Source organism: Pungitius pungitius, chromosome 8 (genome assembly GCF_949316345.1).
Source record: "Pungitius pungitius chromosome 8, fPunPun2.1, whole genome shotgun sequence".
In the NCBI taxonomy this organism is placed as follows: domain Eukaryota; kingdom Metazoa; phylum Chordata; class Actinopteri; order Perciformes; family Gasterosteidae; genus Pungitius; species Pungitius pungitius.
In genome coordinates this window covers 11,277,602-11,292,296 of record NC_084907.1, presented here as the reverse complement: position 1 = coordinate 11,292,296, position 14,695 = coordinate 11,277,602, and the positions used below count along the sequence as shown (strand labels likewise).

General features: G+C 41.1%; 1 protein-coding gene and 43 non-coding genes across 44 annotated transcripts in view; all 44 read left to right on the top strand.

Moving 5' to 3' along the window:
* Positions 1-14,695, top strand: part of mfsd4aa (major facilitator superfamily domain containing 4Aa) — a 189,215-nt gene that overhangs the window by 124,534 nt on the left and 49,986 nt on the right. The window lies entirely within an intron of this gene.
* trnaf-gaa (transfer RNA phenylalanine (anticodon GAA)) lies at positions 138-210 on the top strand. Its single transcript has one exon. It is a non-coding gene; the product is annotated as a tRNA-Phe (tRNA).
* trnaf-gaa (transfer RNA phenylalanine (anticodon GAA)) lies at positions 485-557 on the top strand. The gene has a single exon. It is a non-coding gene; the product is annotated as a tRNA-Phe (tRNA).
* trnaf-gaa (transfer RNA phenylalanine (anticodon GAA)) lies at positions 822-894 on the top strand. Its single transcript has one exon. It is a non-coding gene; the product is annotated as a tRNA-Phe (tRNA).
* Positions 1,160-1,232, top strand: trnaf-gaa (transfer RNA phenylalanine (anticodon GAA)). Its single transcript has one exon. It is a non-coding gene; the product is annotated as a tRNA-Phe (tRNA).
* trnaf-gaa (transfer RNA phenylalanine (anticodon GAA)) lies at positions 1,507-1,579 on the top strand. Its single transcript has one exon. It is a non-coding gene; the product is annotated as a tRNA-Phe (tRNA).
* Positions 1,841-1,913, top strand: trnaf-gaa (transfer RNA phenylalanine (anticodon GAA)). The gene has a single exon. It is a non-coding gene; the product is annotated as a tRNA-Phe (tRNA).
* On the top strand, positions 2,178-2,250 carry trnaf-gaa (transfer RNA phenylalanine (anticodon GAA)). The gene has a single exon. It is a non-coding gene; the product is annotated as a tRNA-Phe (tRNA).
* On the top strand, positions 2,516-2,588 carry trnaf-gaa (transfer RNA phenylalanine (anticodon GAA)). The gene has a single exon. It is a non-coding gene; the product is annotated as a tRNA-Phe (tRNA).
* On the top strand, positions 2,863-2,935 carry trnaf-gaa (transfer RNA phenylalanine (anticodon GAA)). Its single transcript has one exon. It is a non-coding gene; the product is annotated as a tRNA-Phe (tRNA).
* trnaf-gaa (transfer RNA phenylalanine (anticodon GAA)) lies at positions 3,200-3,272 on the top strand. The gene has a single exon. It is a non-coding gene; the product is annotated as a tRNA-Phe (tRNA).
* trnaf-gaa (transfer RNA phenylalanine (anticodon GAA)) lies at positions 3,538-3,610 on the top strand. Its single transcript has one exon. It is a non-coding gene; the product is annotated as a tRNA-Phe (tRNA).
* trnaf-gaa (transfer RNA phenylalanine (anticodon GAA)) lies at positions 3,885-3,957 on the top strand. The gene has a single exon. It is a non-coding gene; the product is annotated as a tRNA-Phe (tRNA).
* trnaf-gaa (transfer RNA phenylalanine (anticodon GAA)) lies at positions 4,222-4,294 on the top strand. The gene has a single exon. It is a non-coding gene; the product is annotated as a tRNA-Phe (tRNA).
* trnaf-gaa (transfer RNA phenylalanine (anticodon GAA)) lies at positions 4,560-4,632 on the top strand. The gene has a single exon. It is a non-coding gene; the product is annotated as a tRNA-Phe (tRNA).
* On the top strand, positions 4,908-4,980 carry trnaf-gaa (transfer RNA phenylalanine (anticodon GAA)). The gene has a single exon. It is a non-coding gene; the product is annotated as a tRNA-Phe (tRNA).
* trnaf-gaa (transfer RNA phenylalanine (anticodon GAA)) lies at positions 5,242-5,314 on the top strand. Its single transcript has one exon. It is a non-coding gene; the product is annotated as a tRNA-Phe (tRNA).
* On the top strand, positions 5,589-5,661 carry trnaf-gaa (transfer RNA phenylalanine (anticodon GAA)). Its single transcript has one exon. It is a non-coding gene; the product is annotated as a tRNA-Phe (tRNA).
* On the top strand, positions 5,926-5,998 carry trnaf-gaa (transfer RNA phenylalanine (anticodon GAA)). The gene has a single exon. It is a non-coding gene; the product is annotated as a tRNA-Phe (tRNA).
* trnaf-gaa (transfer RNA phenylalanine (anticodon GAA)) lies at positions 6,264-6,336 on the top strand. The gene has a single exon. It is a non-coding gene; the product is annotated as a tRNA-Phe (tRNA).
* Positions 6,612-6,684, top strand: trnaf-gaa (transfer RNA phenylalanine (anticodon GAA)). The gene has a single exon. It is a non-coding gene; the product is annotated as a tRNA-Phe (tRNA).
* trnaf-gaa (transfer RNA phenylalanine (anticodon GAA)) lies at positions 6,946-7,018 on the top strand. Its single transcript has one exon. It is a non-coding gene; the product is annotated as a tRNA-Phe (tRNA).
* On the top strand, positions 7,293-7,365 carry trnaf-gaa (transfer RNA phenylalanine (anticodon GAA)). The gene has a single exon. It is a non-coding gene; the product is annotated as a tRNA-Phe (tRNA).
* On the top strand, positions 7,618-7,690 carry trnaf-gaa (transfer RNA phenylalanine (anticodon GAA)). Its single transcript has one exon. It is a non-coding gene; the product is annotated as a tRNA-Phe (tRNA).
* trnaf-gaa (transfer RNA phenylalanine (anticodon GAA)) lies at positions 7,966-8,038 on the top strand. The gene has a single exon. It is a non-coding gene; the product is annotated as a tRNA-Phe (tRNA).
* On the top strand, positions 8,300-8,372 carry trnaf-gaa (transfer RNA phenylalanine (anticodon GAA)). The gene has a single exon. It is a non-coding gene; the product is annotated as a tRNA-Phe (tRNA).
* trnaf-gaa (transfer RNA phenylalanine (anticodon GAA)) lies at positions 8,647-8,719 on the top strand. The gene has a single exon. It is a non-coding gene; the product is annotated as a tRNA-Phe (tRNA).
* trnaf-gaa (transfer RNA phenylalanine (anticodon GAA)) lies at positions 8,994-9,066 on the top strand. Its single transcript has one exon. It is a non-coding gene; the product is annotated as a tRNA-Phe (tRNA).
* trnaf-gaa (transfer RNA phenylalanine (anticodon GAA)) lies at positions 9,331-9,403 on the top strand. The gene has a single exon. It is a non-coding gene; the product is annotated as a tRNA-Phe (tRNA).
* Positions 9,669-9,741, top strand: trnaf-gaa (transfer RNA phenylalanine (anticodon GAA)). Its single transcript has one exon. It is a non-coding gene; the product is annotated as a tRNA-Phe (tRNA).
* trnaf-gaa (transfer RNA phenylalanine (anticodon GAA)) lies at positions 10,017-10,089 on the top strand. Its single transcript has one exon. It is a non-coding gene; the product is annotated as a tRNA-Phe (tRNA).
* Positions 10,351-10,423, top strand: trnaf-gaa (transfer RNA phenylalanine (anticodon GAA)). The gene has a single exon. It is a non-coding gene; the product is annotated as a tRNA-Phe (tRNA).
* On the top strand, positions 10,698-10,770 carry trnaf-gaa (transfer RNA phenylalanine (anticodon GAA)). The gene has a single exon. It is a non-coding gene; the product is annotated as a tRNA-Phe (tRNA).
* trnaf-gaa (transfer RNA phenylalanine (anticodon GAA)) lies at positions 11,023-11,095 on the top strand. The gene has a single exon. It is a non-coding gene; the product is annotated as a tRNA-Phe (tRNA).
* Positions 11,357-11,429, top strand: trnaf-gaa (transfer RNA phenylalanine (anticodon GAA)). The gene has a single exon. It is a non-coding gene; the product is annotated as a tRNA-Phe (tRNA).
* trnaf-gaa (transfer RNA phenylalanine (anticodon GAA)) lies at positions 11,704-11,776 on the top strand. Its single transcript has one exon. It is a non-coding gene; the product is annotated as a tRNA-Phe (tRNA).
* trnaf-gaa (transfer RNA phenylalanine (anticodon GAA)) lies at positions 12,041-12,113 on the top strand. Its single transcript has one exon. It is a non-coding gene; the product is annotated as a tRNA-Phe (tRNA).
* Positions 12,379-12,451, top strand: trnaf-gaa (transfer RNA phenylalanine (anticodon GAA)). The gene has a single exon. It is a non-coding gene; the product is annotated as a tRNA-Phe (tRNA).
* On the top strand, positions 12,727-12,799 carry trnaf-gaa (transfer RNA phenylalanine (anticodon GAA)). The gene has a single exon. It is a non-coding gene; the product is annotated as a tRNA-Phe (tRNA).
* On the top strand, positions 13,064-13,136 carry trnaf-gaa (transfer RNA phenylalanine (anticodon GAA)). Its single transcript has one exon. It is a non-coding gene; the product is annotated as a tRNA-Phe (tRNA).
* On the top strand, positions 13,402-13,474 carry trnaf-gaa (transfer RNA phenylalanine (anticodon GAA)). Its single transcript has one exon. It is a non-coding gene; the product is annotated as a tRNA-Phe (tRNA).
* trnaf-gaa (transfer RNA phenylalanine (anticodon GAA)) lies at positions 13,749-13,821 on the top strand. The gene has a single exon. It is a non-coding gene; the product is annotated as a tRNA-Phe (tRNA).
* Positions 14,074-14,146, top strand: trnaf-gaa (transfer RNA phenylalanine (anticodon GAA)). The gene has a single exon. It is a non-coding gene; the product is annotated as a tRNA-Phe (tRNA).
* Positions 14,408-14,480, top strand: trnaf-gaa (transfer RNA phenylalanine (anticodon GAA)). The gene has a single exon. It is a non-coding gene; the product is annotated as a tRNA-Phe (tRNA).

The window sequence follows — 14,695 nt, the reverse complement described above, 5'->3', positions numbered from 1 at the left end:
CTTCTTGAGTAGAACATGGCTAGTACAATGCTAAGAGATGTCGCAGAAGGCTCTCTATTGTTTATGGAAAGCTTCTTTTGAAACTAGCTACATTCTTTTTTCAAGGCTTTTATATAGTCTGTGCTTCTCCCATATGTGCCGAAATAGCTCAGTTGGGAGAGCGTCAGACTGAAGATGTGAAGGTCCCTGGTTCAATCCCGGGTTTCGGCAATTGTGACATCTGTCCAAACAACATTTAGAGTTGCCGACTCACAGATCTTTGGCTTTTCAGTCGCTTCTACTATTTGCACATTAATGTATAAGGCTAGACAGTGACTTTGTCTGTTGAAAGCCTTGTCTTGTTGAGTAGAACATGGCTAGTACAATGCCAAGAGAAGTCGCAAAAGCCTCTCTATTCGTTTATGGAAAGCTTCTTTTAAAACTAACTACATTGTTTTTTGCATGCTTTTATATAGTCTGTGCTTCTCCCATTGTTTTTTTTTGTGCCGAAATAGCTCAGTTGGGAGAGCGTCAGACTGAAGATCTGAAGGTCCCTGGTTCAATCCCGGGTTTCGGCAATTGTGACATCTGTCCAAACAACATTTAGAGTTGCCGACTCACAGATCTTTGGCTTTTCAGTCGCTTCTACTATTTGCACATTAATGTATAAGGCTAGACAGTGACTTTGTCTGTTGAAAGCCTTGTCTTCTTGAGTAGAACATGGCTAGTACAATGCTAAGAGATGTCGCAGAAGGCTCTCTATTGTTTATGGAAAGCTTCTTTTGAAACTAGCTACATTCTTTTTTCAAGGCTTTTATATAGTCTGTGCTTCTCCCATATGTGCCGAAATAGCTCAGTTGGGAGAGCGTCAGACTGAAGATCTGAAGGTCCCTGGTTCAATCCCGGGTTTCGGCAATTGTGACATCTGTCCAAACAACATTTAGCGTTGCCGACTCAGAGATATTTGGCTTTTTTAGTCGCTTCTAGTATTTGCACATTGATGTATAAGGCTAGACAGTGACTTTGTCTGTTGAAAGCCTTGTCTTCTTGAGTAGAACATGGCTAGTACAATGCTAAGAGATGTCGCAGAAGGCTCTCTATTGTTTATGGAAAGCTTCTTTTGAAACTAGCTACATTCTTTTTTCAAGGCTTTTATATAGTCTGTGCTTCTCCCATATGTGCCGAAATAGCTCAGTTGGGAGAGCGTCAGACTGAAGATGTGAAGGTCCCTGGTTCAATCCCGGGTTTCGGCAATTGTGACATCTGTCCAAACAACATTTAGAGTTGCCGACTCACAGATCTTTGGCTTTTCAGTCGCTTCTACTATTTGCACATTAATGTATAAGGCTAGACAGTGACTTTGTCTGTTGAAAGCCTTGTCTTGTTGAGTAGAACATGGCTAGTACAATGCCAAGAGAAGTCGCAAAAGCCTCTCTATTCGCTTATGGAAAGCTTCTTTTAAAACTAACTACATTGTTTTTTCCATGCTTTTATATAGTCTGTGCTTCTCCCATTGTTTTTTTTTGTGCCGAAATAGCTCAGTTGGGAGAGCGTCAGACTGAAGATCTGAAGGTCCCTGGTTCAATCCCGGGTTTCGGCAATTGTGTTATCTGTCCAAACATCATTTAGCGTTGCCGACTCAGAGATATTTGGCATTTTTAGTCGCTTCTACTATTTGCACATTGATGTGTAAGGCTGGACAGTGAAAGCCTTGTCTTGTTGAGTAGAACATGGCTAGTACTATGCTAAGAGATCTAGCAAAAGGCTCTCAATTGTTAATGGAAAGCTTCTTTTGAAATTAGCTACATTCTTTTCCCCATGCTTTTATATAGTCTGTGCTTCTCCCATTGTTTTTTTTTGTGCCGAAATAGCTCAGTTGGGAGAGCGTCAGACTGAAGATCTGAAGGTCCCTGGTTCAATCCCGGGTTTCGGCATTTGTGACATCTGTCCAAACAACATTTAGAGTTGCCGACTCACAGATCTTTGGCTTTTCAGTCGCTTCTACTATTTGCACATTAATGTATAAGGCTAGACAGTAACTTTGTCTGTTGAAAGCCTTGTCTTCTTGAGTAGAACATGGCTAGTACAATGCTAAGAGATGTCGCAGAAGGCTCTCTATTGTTTATGGAAAGCTTCTTTTGAAACTAGCTACATTCTTTTTTCAAGGCTTTTATATAGTCTGTGCTTCTCCCATATGTGCCGAAATAGCTCAGTTGGGAGAGCGTCAGACTGAAGATCTGAAGGTCCCTGGTTCAATCCCGGGTTTCGGCAATTGTGACATCTGTCCAAACAACATTTAGCGTTGCCGACTCAGAGATATTTGGCTTTTTTAGTCGCTTCTAGTATTTGCACATTGATGTATAAGGCTAGACAGTGACTTTGTCTGTTGAAAGCCTTGTCTTCTTGAGTAGAACATGGCTAGTACAATGCTAAGAGATGTCGCAGAAGGCTCTCTATTGTTTATGGAAAGCTTCTTTTGAAACTAGCTACATTCTTTTTTCAAGGCTTTTATATAGTCTGTGCTTCTCCCATATGTGCCGAAATAGCTCAGTTGGGAGAGCGTCAGACTGAAGATGTGAAGGTCCCTGGTTCAATCCCGGGTTTCGGCAATTGTGACATCTGTCCAAACAACATTTAGAGTTGCCGACTCACAGATCTTTGGCTTTTCAGTCGCTTCTACTATTTGCACATTAATGTATAAGGCTAGACAGTGACTTTGTCTGTTGAAAGCCTTGTCTTGTTGAGTAGAACATGGCTAGTACAATGCCAAGAGAAGTCGCAAAAGCCTCTCTATTCGTTTATGGAAAGCTTCTTTTAAAACTAACTACATTGTTTTTTGCATGCTTTTATATAGTCTGTGCTTCTCCCATTGTTTTTTTTTGTGCCGAAATAGCTCAGTTGGGAGAGCGTCAGACTGAAGATCTGAAGGTCCCTGGTTCAATCCCGGGTTTCGGCAATTGTGACATCTGTCCAAACAACATTTAGAGTTGCCGACTCACAGATCTTTGGCTTTTCAGTCGCTTCTACTATTTGCACATTAATGTATAAGGCTAGACAGTGACTTTGTCTGTTGAAAGCCTTGTCTTCTTGAGTAGAACATGGCTAGTACAATGCTAAGAGATGTCGCAGAAGGCTCTCTATTGTTTATGGAAAGCTTCTTTTGAAACTAGCTACATTCTTTTTTCAAGGCTTTTATATAGTCTGTGCTTCTCCCATATGTGCCGAAATAGCTCAGTTGGGAGAGCGTCAGACTGAAGATCTGAAGGTCCCTGGTTCAATCCCGGGTTTCGGCAATTGTGACATCTGTCCAAACAACATTTAGCGTTGCCGACTCAGAGATATTTGGCTTTTTTAGTCGCTTCTAGTATTTGCACATTGATGTATAAGGCTAGACAGTGACTTTGTCTGTTGAAAGCCTTGTCTTCTTGAGTAGAACATGGCTAGTACAATGCTAAGAGATGTCGCAGAAGGCTCTCTATTGTTTATGGAAAGCTTCTTTTGAAACTAGCTACATTCTTTTTTCAAGGCTTTTATATAGTCTGTGCTTCTCCCATATGTGCCGAAATAGCTCAGTTGGGAGAGCGTCAGACTGAAGATGTGAAGGTCCCTGGTTCAATCCCGGGTTTCGGCAATTGTGACATCTGTCCAAACAACATTTAGAGTTGCCGACTCACAGATCTTTGGCTTTTCAGTCGCTTCTACTATTTGCACATTAATGTATAAGGCTAGACAGTGACTTTGTCTGTTGAAAGCCTTGTCTTGTTGAGTAGAACATGGCTAGTACAATGCCAAGAGAAGTCGCAAAAGCCTCTCTATTCGTTTATGGAAAGCTTCTTTTAAAACTAACTACATTGTTTTTTGCATGCTTTTATATAGTCTGTGCTTCTCCCATTGTTTTTTTTTGTGCCGAAATAGCTCAGTTGGGAGAGCGTCAGACTGAAGATCTGAAGGTCCCTGGTTCAATCCCGGGTTTCGGCAATTGTGACATCTGTCCAAACAACATTTAGAGTTGCCGACTCACAGATCTTTGGCTTTTCAGTCGCTTCTACTATTTGCACATTAATGTATAAGGCTAGACAGTGACTTTGTCTGTTGAAAGCCTTGTCTTCTTGAGTAGAACATGGCTAGTACAATGCTAAGAGATGTCGCAGAAGGCTCTCTATTGTTTATGGAAAGCTTCTTTTGAAACTAGCTACATTCTTTTTTCAAGGCTTTTATATAGTCTGTGCTTCTCCCATATGTGCCGAAATAGCTCAGTTGGGAGAGCGTCAGACTGAAGATCTGAAGGTCCCTGGTTCAATCCCGGGTTTCGGCAATTGTGACATCTGTCCAAACAACATTTAGCGTTGCCGACTCAGAGATATTTGGCTTTTTTAGTCGCTTCTAGTATTTGCACATTGATGTATAAGGCTAGACAGTGACTTTGTCTGTTGAAAGCCTTGTCTTCTTGAGTAGAACATGGCTAGTACAATGCTAAGAGATGTCGCAGAAGGCTCTCTATTGTTTATGGAAAGCTTCTTTTGAAACTAGCTACATTCTTTTTTCAAGGCTTTTATATAGTCTGTGCTTCTCCCATATGTGCCGAAATAGCTCAGTTGGGAGAGCGTCAGACTGAAGATCTGAAGGTCCCTGGTTCAATCCCGGGTTTCGGCAATTGTGACATCTGTCCAAACAACATTTAGCGTTGCCGACTCAGAGATATTTGGCTTTTTTAGTCGCTTCTTCTATTTGCACATTGATGTATAAGGCTAGACAGTGACTTTGTCTGTTGAAAGTCTTGTCTTGTTGAGTAGAACCAGCTTAGTACAATGCCAAGAGAAGTCGCAAAAGCCTCTCTATTCGTTTATGGAAAGCTTCTTTAAAAACTAACTACATTGTTTTTTCCATGCTTTTATATAGTCTGTGCTTCTCCCATTGTTTTTTTTTGTGCCGAAATAGCTCAGTTGGGAGAGCGTCAGACTGAAGATCTGAAGGTCCCTGGTTCAATCCCGGGTTTCGGCAATTGTGTTATCTGTCCAAACATCATTTAGCGTTGCCGACTCAGAGATATTTGGCATTTTTAGTCGCTTCTACTATTTGCACATTGATGTGTAAGGCTGGACAGTGAAAGCCTTGTCTTGTTGAGTAGAACATGGCTAGTACTATGCTAAGAGATCTAGCAAAAGGCTCTCAATTGTTAATGGAAAGCTTCTTTTGAAATTAGCTACATTCTTTTCCCCATGCTTTTATATAGTCTGTGCTTCTCCCATTGTTTTTTTTTGTGCCGAAATAGCTCAGTTGGGAGAGCGTCAGACTGAAGATCTGAAGGTCCCTGGTTCAATCCCGGGTTTCGGCAATTGTGACATCTGTCCAAACAACATTTAGAGTTGCCGACTCACAGATCTTTGGCTTTTCAGTCGCTTCTACTATTTGCACATTAATGTATAAGGCTAGACAGTGACTTTGTCTGTTGAAAGCCTTGTCTTGTTGAGTAGAACATGGCTAGTACAATGCCAAGAGAAGTCGCAAAAGCCTCTCTATTCGTTTATGGAAAGCTTCTTTTAAAACTAACTACATTGTTTTTTGCATGCTTTTATATAGTCTGTGCTTCTCCCATTGTTTTTTTTTGTGCCGAAATAGCTCAGTTGGGAGAGCGTCAGACTGAAGATCTGAAGGTCCCTGGTTCAATCCCGGGTTTCGGCAATTGTGACATCTGTCCAAACAACATTTAGAGTTGCCGACTCACAGATCTTTGGCTTTTCAGTCGCTTCTACTATTTGCACATTAATGTATAAGGCTAGACAGTGACTTTGTCTGTTGAAAGCCTTGTCTTCTTGAGTAGAACATGGCTAGTACAATGCTAAGAGATGTCGCAGAAGGCTCTCTATTGTTTATGGAAAGCTTCTTTTGAAACTAGCTACATTCTTTTTTCAAGGCTTTTATATAGTCTGTGCTTCTCCCATATGTGCCGAAATAGCTCAGTTGGGAGAGCGTCAGACTGAAGATCTGAAGGTCCCTGGTTCAATCCCGGGTTTCGGCAATTGTGACATCTGTCCAAACAACATTTAGCGTTGCCGACTCAGAGATATTTGGCTTTTTTAGTCGCTTCTAGTATTTGCACATTGATGTATAAGGCTAGACAGTGACTTTGTCTGTTGAAAGCCTTGTCTTCTTGAGTAGAACATGGCTAGTACAATGCTAAGAGATGTCGCAGAAGGCTCTCTATTGTTTATGGAAAGCTTCTTTTGAAACTAGCTACATTCTTTTTTCAAGGCTTTTATATAGTCTGTGCTTCTCCCATATGTGCCGAAATAGCTCAGTTGGGAGAGCGTCAGACTGAAGATCTGAAGGTCCCTGGTTCAATCCCGGGTTTCGGCAATTGTGACATCTGTCCAAACAACATTTAGCGTTGCCGACTCAGAGATATTTGGCTTTTTTAGTCGCTTCTTCTATTTGCACATTGATGTATAAGGCTAGACAGTGACTTTGTCTGTTGAAAGTCTTGTCTTGTTGAGTAGAACCAGCTTAGTACAATGCCAAGAGAAGTCGCAAAAGCCTCTCTATTCGTTTATGGAAAGCTTCTTTAAAAACTAACTACATTGTTTTTTCCATGCTTTTATATAGTCTGTGCTTCTCCCATTGTTTTTTTTTGTGCCGAAATAGCTCAGTTGGGAGAGCGTCAGACTGAAGATCTGAAGGTCCCTGGTTCAATCCCGGGTTTCGGCAATTGTGTTATCTGTCCAAACATCATTTAGCGTTGCCGACTCAGAGATATTTGGCATTTTTAGTCGCTTCTACTATTTGCACATTGATGTGTAAGGCTGGACAGTGAAAGCCTTGTCTTGTTGAGTAGAACATGGCTAGTACTATGCTAAGAGATCTAGCAAAAGGCTCTCAATTGTTAATGGAAAGCTTCTTTTGAAATTAGCTACATTCTTTTCCCCATGCTTTTATATAGTCTGTGCTTCTCCCATTGTTTTTTTTTGTGCCGAAATAGCTCAGTTGGGAGAGCGTCAGACTGAAGATCTGAAGGTCCCTGGTTCAATCCCGGGTTTCGGCAATTGTGACATCTGTCCAAACAACATTTAGAGTTGCCGACTCACAGATCTTTGGCTTTTCAGTCGCTTCTACTATTTGCACATTAATGTATAAGGCTAGACAGTGACTTTGTCTGTTGAAAGCCTTGTCTTGTTGAGTAGAACATGGCTAGTACAATGCCAAGAGAAGTCGCAAAAGCCTCTCTATTCGTTTATGGAAAGCTTCTTTTAAAACTAACTACATTGTTTTTTGCATGCTTTTATATAGTCTGTGCTTCTCCCATTGTTTTTTTTTGTGCCGAAATAGCTCAGTTGGGAGAGCGTCAGACTGAAGATCTGAAGGTCCCTGGTTCAATCCCGGGTTTCGGCAATTGTGACATCTGTCCAAACAACATTTAGAGTTGCCGACTCAGAGATATTTGGCTTTTTTAGTCGCTTCTACTATTTGCACATTGATTTGTAAGGCTGGACAGTGAAAGCCTTGTCTTGTTGAGTAGAACATGGATAGTACTATGCTAAGAGATCTAGCAAAAGGCTCTCAATTGTTTATGGAAAGCTTCTTTTGAAATTAGCTACATTCTTTTCCCCATGCTTTTATATAGTCTGTGCTTCTCCCATATGTGCCAAAATAGCTCAGTTGGGAGAGCGTCAGACTGAAGATCTGAAGGTCCCTGGTTCAATCCCGGGTTTCGGCAATTGTGTTATCTGTCCAAACAACATTTAGCGTTGCCGACTCAGAGATATTTGGCTTTTTTAGTCGCTTCTTCTATTTGCACATTGATGTATAAGGCTAGACAGTGACTTTGTCTGTTGAAAGTCTTGTCTTGTTGAGTAGAACCAGCTTAGTACAATGCCAAGAGAAGTCGCAAAAGCCTCTCTATTCGTTTATGGAAAGCTTCTTTAAAAACTAACTACATTGTTTTTTCCATGCTTTTATATAGTCTGTGCTTCTCCCATTGTTTTTTTTTGTGCCGAAATAGCTCAGTTGGGAGAGCGTCAGACTGAAGATCTGAAGGTCCCTGGTTCAATCCCGGGTTTCGGCAATTGTGTTATCTGTCCAAACATCATTTAGCGTTGCCGACTCAGAGATATTTGGCATTTTTAGTCGCTTCTACTATTTGCACATTGATGTGTAAGGCTGGACAGTGAAAGCCTTGTCTTGTTGAGTAGAACATGGCTAGTACTATGCTAAGAGATCTAGCAAAAGGCTCTGAATTGTTAATGGAAAGCTTCTTTTGAAATTAGCTACATTCTTTTCCCCATGCTTTTATATAGTCTGTGCTTCTCCCATTGTTTTTTTTTGTGCCGAAATAGCTCAGTTGGGAGAGCGTCAGACTGAAGATCTGAAGGTCCCTGGTTCAATCCCGGGTTTCGGCAATTGTGACATCTGTCCAAACAACATTTAGAGTTGCCGACTCACAGATCTTTGGCTTTTCAGTCGCTTCTACTATTTGCACATTAATGTATAAGGCTAGACAGTGACTTTGTCTGTTGAAAGCCTTGTCTTGTTGAGTAGAACATGGCTAGTACAATGCCAAGAGAAGTCGCAAAAGCCTCTCTATTCGTTTATGGAAAGCTTCTTTTAAAACTAACTACATTGTTTTTTGCATGCTTTTATATAGTCTGTGCTTCTCCCATTGTTTTTTTTTGTGCCGAAATAGCTCAGTTGGGAGAGCGTCAGACTGAAGATCTGAAGGTCCCTGGTTCAATCCCGGGTTTCGGCAATTGTGACATCTGTCCAAACAACATTTAGAGTTGCCGACTCACAGATCTTTGGCTTTTCAGTCGCTTCTACTATTTGCACATTAATGTATAAGGCTAGACAGTGACTTTGTCTGTTGAAAGCCTTGTCTTGTTGAGTAGAACATGGCTAGTACAATGCCAAGAGAAGTCGCAAAAGCCTCTCTATTCGTTTATGGAAAGCTTCTTTTAAAACTAACTACATTGTTTTTTGCATGCTTTTATATAGTCTGTGCTTCTCCCATTGTTTTTTTTTGTGCCGAAATAGCTCAGTTGGGAGAGCGTCAGACTGAAGATCTGAAGGTCCCTGGTTCAATCCCGGGTTTCGGCAATTGTGACATCTGTCCAAACAACATTTAGAGTTGCCGACTCACAGATCTTTGGCTTTTCAGTCGCTTCTACTATTTGCACATTAATGTATAAGGCTAGACAGTGACTTTGTCTGTTGAAAGCCTTGTCTTCTTGAGTAGAACATGGCTAGTACAATGCTAAGAGATGTCGCAGAAGGCTCTCTATTGTTTATGGAAAGCTTCTTTTGAAACTAGCTACATTCTTTTTTCAAGGCTTTTATATAGTCTGTGCTTCTCCCATATGTGCCGAAATAGCTCAGTTGGGAGAGCGTCAGACTGAAGATCTGAAGGTCCCTGGTTCAATCCCGGGTTTCGGCAATTGTGACATCTGTCCAAACAACATTTAGCGTTGCCGACTCAGAGATATTTGGCTTTTTTAGTCGCTTCTAGTATTTGCACATTGATGTATAAGGCTAGACAGTGACTTTGTCTGTTGAAAGCCTTGTCTTCTTGAGTAGAACATGGCTAGTACAATGCTAAGAGATGTCGCAGAAGGCTCTCTATTGTTTATGGAAAGCTTCTTTTGAAACTAGCTACATTCTTTTTTCAAGGCTTTTATATAGTCTGTGCTTCTCCCATATGTGCCGAAATAGCTCAGTTGGGAGAGCGTCAGACTGAAGATCTGAAGGTCCCTGGTTCAATCCCGGGTTTCGGCAATTGTGACATCTGTCCAAACAACATTTAGCGTTGCCGACTCAGAGATATTTGGCTTTTTTAGTCGCTTCTTCTATTTGCACATTGATGTATAAGGCTAGACAGTGACTTTGTCTGTTGAAAGTCTTGTCTTGTTGAGTAGAACCAGCTTAGTACAATGCCAAGAGAAGTCGCAAAAGCCTCTCTATTCGTTTATGGAAAGCTTCTTTAAAAACTAACTACATTGTTTTTTCCATGCTTTTATATAGTCTGTGCTTCTCCCATTGTTTTTTTTTGTGCCGAAATAGCTCAGTTGGGAGAGCGTCAGACTGAAGATCTGAAGGTCCCTGGTTCAATCCCGGGTTTCGGCAATTGTGTTATCTGTCCAAACATCATTTAGCGTTGCCGACTCAGAGATATTTGGCATTTTTAGTCGCTTCTACTATTTGCACATTGATGTGTAAGGCTGGACAGTGAAAGCCTTGTCTTGTTGAGTAGAACATGGCTAGTACTATGCTAAGAGATCTAGCAAAAGGCTCTCAATTGTTAATGGAAAGCTTCTTTTGAAATTAGCTACATTCTTTTCCCCATGCTTTTATATAGTCTGTGCTTCTCCCATTGTTTTTTTTTGTGCCGAAATAGCTCAGTTGGGAGAGCGTCAGACTGAAGATCTGAAGGTCCCTGGTTCAATCCCGGGTTTCGGCAATTGTGACATCTGTCCAAACAACATTTAGAGTTGCCGACTCACAGATCTTTGGCTTTTCAGTCGCTTCTACTATTTGCACATTAATGTATAAGGCTAGACAGTGACTTTGTCTGTTGAAAGCCTTGTCTTGTTGAGTAGAACATGGCTAGTACAATGCCAAGAGAAGTCGCAAAAGCCTCTCTATTCGTTTATGGAAAGCTTCTTTTAAAACTAACTACATTGTTTTTTGCATGCTTTTATATAGTCTGTGCTTCTCCCATTGTTTTTTTTTGTGCCGAAATAGCTCAGTTGGGAGAGCGTCAGACTGAAGATCTGAAGGTCCCTGGTTCAATCCCGGGTTTCGGCAATTGTGACATCTGTCCAAACAACATTTAGAGTTGCCGACTCAGAGATATTTGGCTTTTTTAGTCGCTTCTACTATTTGCACATTGATTTGTAAGGCTGGACAGTGAAAGCCTTGTCTTGTTGAGTAGAACATGGATAGTACTATGCTAAGAGATCTAGCAAAAGGCTCTCAATTGTTTATGGAAAGCTTCTTTTGAAATTAGCTACATTCTTTTCCCCATGCTTTTATATAGTCTGTGCTTCTCCCATATGTGCCAAAATAGCTCAGTTGGGAGAGCGTCAGACTGAAGATCTGAAGGTCCCTGGTTCAATCCCGGGTTTCGGCAATTGTGTTATCTGTCCAAACATCATTTAGCGTTGCCGACTCAGAGATATTTGGCATTTTTAGTCGCTTCTACTATTTGCACATTGATGTGTAAGGCTGGACAGTGAAAGCCTTGTCTTGTTGAGTAGAACATGGCTAGTACTATGCTAAGAGATCTAGCAAAAGGCTCTCAATTGTTAATGGAAAGCTTCTTTTGAAATTAGCTACATTCTTTTCCCCATGCTTTTATATAGTCTGTGCTTCTCCCATTGTTTTTTTTTGTGCCGAAATAGCTCAGTTGGGAGAGCGTCAGACTGAAGATCTGAAAGTCCCTGGTTCAATCCCGGGTTTCGGCAATTGTGACATCTGTCCAAACAACATTTAGAGTTGCCGACTCACAGATCTTTGGCTTTTCAGTCGCTTCTACTATTTGCACATTAATGTATAAGGCTAGACAGTGACTTTGTCTGTTGAAAGCCATTTCTTGTTGAGTAGAACATGGCTAGTACAATGCCAAGAGACGTCGCAAAAGCCTCTCTATTCGTTTATGGAAAGCTTCTTTTAAAACTAACTACATTGTTTTTTCCATGCTTTTATATAGTCTGTGCTTCTCCCATTGTTTTTTTTTGTGCCCAAATAGCTCAGTTGGGAGAGCGTCAGACTGAAGATCTGAAGGTCCCTGGTTCAATCCCGGGTTTCGGCAATTGTGACATCTGTCCAAACAACATTTAGAGTTGCCGACTCACAGATCTTTGGCTTTTCAGTCGCTTCTACTATTTGCACATTAATGTATAAGGCTAGACAGTAACTTTGTCTGTTGAAAGCCTTGTCTTCTTGAGTAGAACATGGCTAGTACAATGCTAAGAGATGTCGCAGAAGGCTCTCTATTGTTTATGGAAAGCTTCTTTTGAAACTAGCTACATTCTTTTTTCAAGGCTTTTATATAGTCTGTGCTTCTCCCATATGTGCCGAAATAGCTCAGTTGGGAGAGCGTCAGACTGAAGATCTGAAGGTCCCTGGTTCAATCCCGGGTTTCGGCAATTGTGACATCTGTCCAAACAACATTTAGCGTTGCCGACTCAGAGATATTTGGCTTTTTTAGTCGCTTCTAGTATTTGCACATTGATGTATAAGGCTAGACAGTGACTTTGTCTGTTGAAAGCCTTGTCTTCTTGAGTAGAACATGGCTAGTACAATGCTAAGAGATGTCGCAGAAGGCTCTCTATTGTTTATGGAAAGCTTCTTTTGAAACTAGCTACATTCTTTTTTCAAGGCTTTTATATAGTCTGTGCTTCTCCCATATGTGCCGAAATAGCTCAGTTGGGAGAGCGTCAGACTGAAGATCTGAAGGTCCCTGGTTCAATCCCGGGTTTCGGCAATTGTGACATCTGTCCAAACAACATTTAGCGTTGCCGACTCAGAGATATTTGGCTTTTTTAGTCGCTTCTACTATTTGCACATTGATGTATAAGGCTAGACAGTGACTTTGTCTGTTGAAAGCCTTGTCTTGTTGAGTAGAACATGGCTAGTACAATGCCAAGAGAAGTCGCAAAAGCCTCTCTATTCGTTTATGGAAAGCTTCTTTTAAATCTAACTACATTGTTTTTTCCATGCTTTTATATAGTCTGTGCTTCTCCCATTGTATTTTTTTGTGCCGAAATAGCTCAGTTGGGAGAGCGTCAGACTGAAGATCTGAAGGTCCCTGGTTCAATCCCGGGTTTCGGCAATTGTGACATCCGTCCAAACAACATTTAGAGTTGCCGACTCACAGATCTTTGGCTTTTCAGTCGCTTCTACTATTTGCACATTAATGTATAAGGCTAGACAGTGACTTTGTCTGTTGAAAGCCTTGTCTTCTTGAGTAGAACATGGCTAGTACAATGCTAAGAGATGTCGCAGAAGGCTCTCTATTGTTTATGGAAAGCTTCTTTTGAAACTAGCTACATTCTTTTTTCAAGGCTTTTATATAGTCTGTGCTTCTCCCATATGTGCCGAAATAGCTCAGTTGGGAGAGCGTCAGACTGAAGATCTGAAGGTCCCTGGTTCAATCCCGGGTTTCGGCAATTGTGACCTCTGTCCAAACAACATTTAGCGTTGCCGACTCAGAGATATTTGGCTTTTTTAGTCGCTTCTACTATTTGCACATTGATGTATAAGGCTAGACAGTGACTTTGTCTGTTGAAAGCCTTGTCTTCTTGAGTAGAACATGGCTAGTACAATGCTAAGAGATGTCGCAGAAGGCTCTCTATTGTTTATGGAAAGCTTCTTTTGAAACTAGCTACATTCTTTTTTCAAGGCTTTTATATAGTCTGTGCTTCTCCCATATGTGCCGAAATAGCTCAGTTGGGAGAGCGTCAGACTGAAGATCTGAAGGTCCCTGGTTCAATCCCGGGTTTCGGCAATTGTGACATCTGTCCAAACAACATTTAGAGTTGCCGACTCACAGATCTTTGGCTTTTCAGTCGCTTCTACTATTTGCACATTAATGTATAAGGCTAGACAGTGACTTTGTCTGTTGAAAGCCTTGTCTTGTTGAGTAGAACATGGCTAGTACAATGCCAAGAGAAGTCGCAAAAGCCTCTCTATTCGTTTATGGAAAGCTTCTTTTAAAACTAACTACATTGTTTTTTGCATGCTTTTATATAGTCTGTGCTTCTCCCATTGTTTTTTTTTGTGCCGAAATAGCTCAGTTGGGAGAGCGTCAGACTGAAGATCTGAAGGTCCCTGGTTCAATCCCGGGTTTCGGCAATTGTGACATCTGTCCAAACAACATTTAGAGTTGCCGACTCAGAGATATTTGGCTTTTTTAGTCGCTTCTACTATTTGCACATTGATTTGTAAGGCTGGACAGTGAAAGCCTTGTCTTGTTGAGTAGAACATGGATAGTACTATGCTAAGAGATCTAGCAAAAGGCTCTCAATTGTTTATGGAAAGCTTCTTTTGAAATTAGCTACATTCTTTTCCCCATGCTTTTATATAGTCTGTGCTTCTCCCATATGTGCCAAAATAGCTCAGTTGGGAGAGCGTCAGACTGAAGATCTGAAGGTCCCTGGTTCAATCCCGGGTTTCGGCAATTGTGTTATCTGTCCAAACATCATTTAGCGTTGCCGACTCAGAGATATTTGGCATTTTTAGTCGCTTCTACTATTTGCACATTGATGTGTAAGGCTGGACAGTGAAAGCCTTGTCTTGTTGAGTAGAACATGGCTAGTACTATGCTAAGAGATCTAGCAAAAGGCTCTCAATTGTTAATGGAAAGCTTCTTTTGAAATTAGCTACATTCTTTTCCCCATGCTTTTATATAGTCTGTGCTTCTCCCATTGTTTTTTTTTGTGCCGAAATAGCTCAGTTGGGAGAGCGTCAGACTGAAGATCTGAAAGTCCCTGGTTCAATCCCGGGTTTCGGCAATTGTGACATCTGTCCAAACAACATTTAGAGTTGCCGACTCACAGATCTTTGGCTTTTCAGTCGCTTCTACTATTTGCACATTAATGTATAAGGCTAGACAGTGACTTTGTCTGTTGAAAGCCATTTCTTGTTGAGTAGAACATGGCTAGTACAATGCCAAGAGACGTCGCAAAAGCCTCTCTATTCGTTTATGGAAAGCTTCTTTTAAAACTAA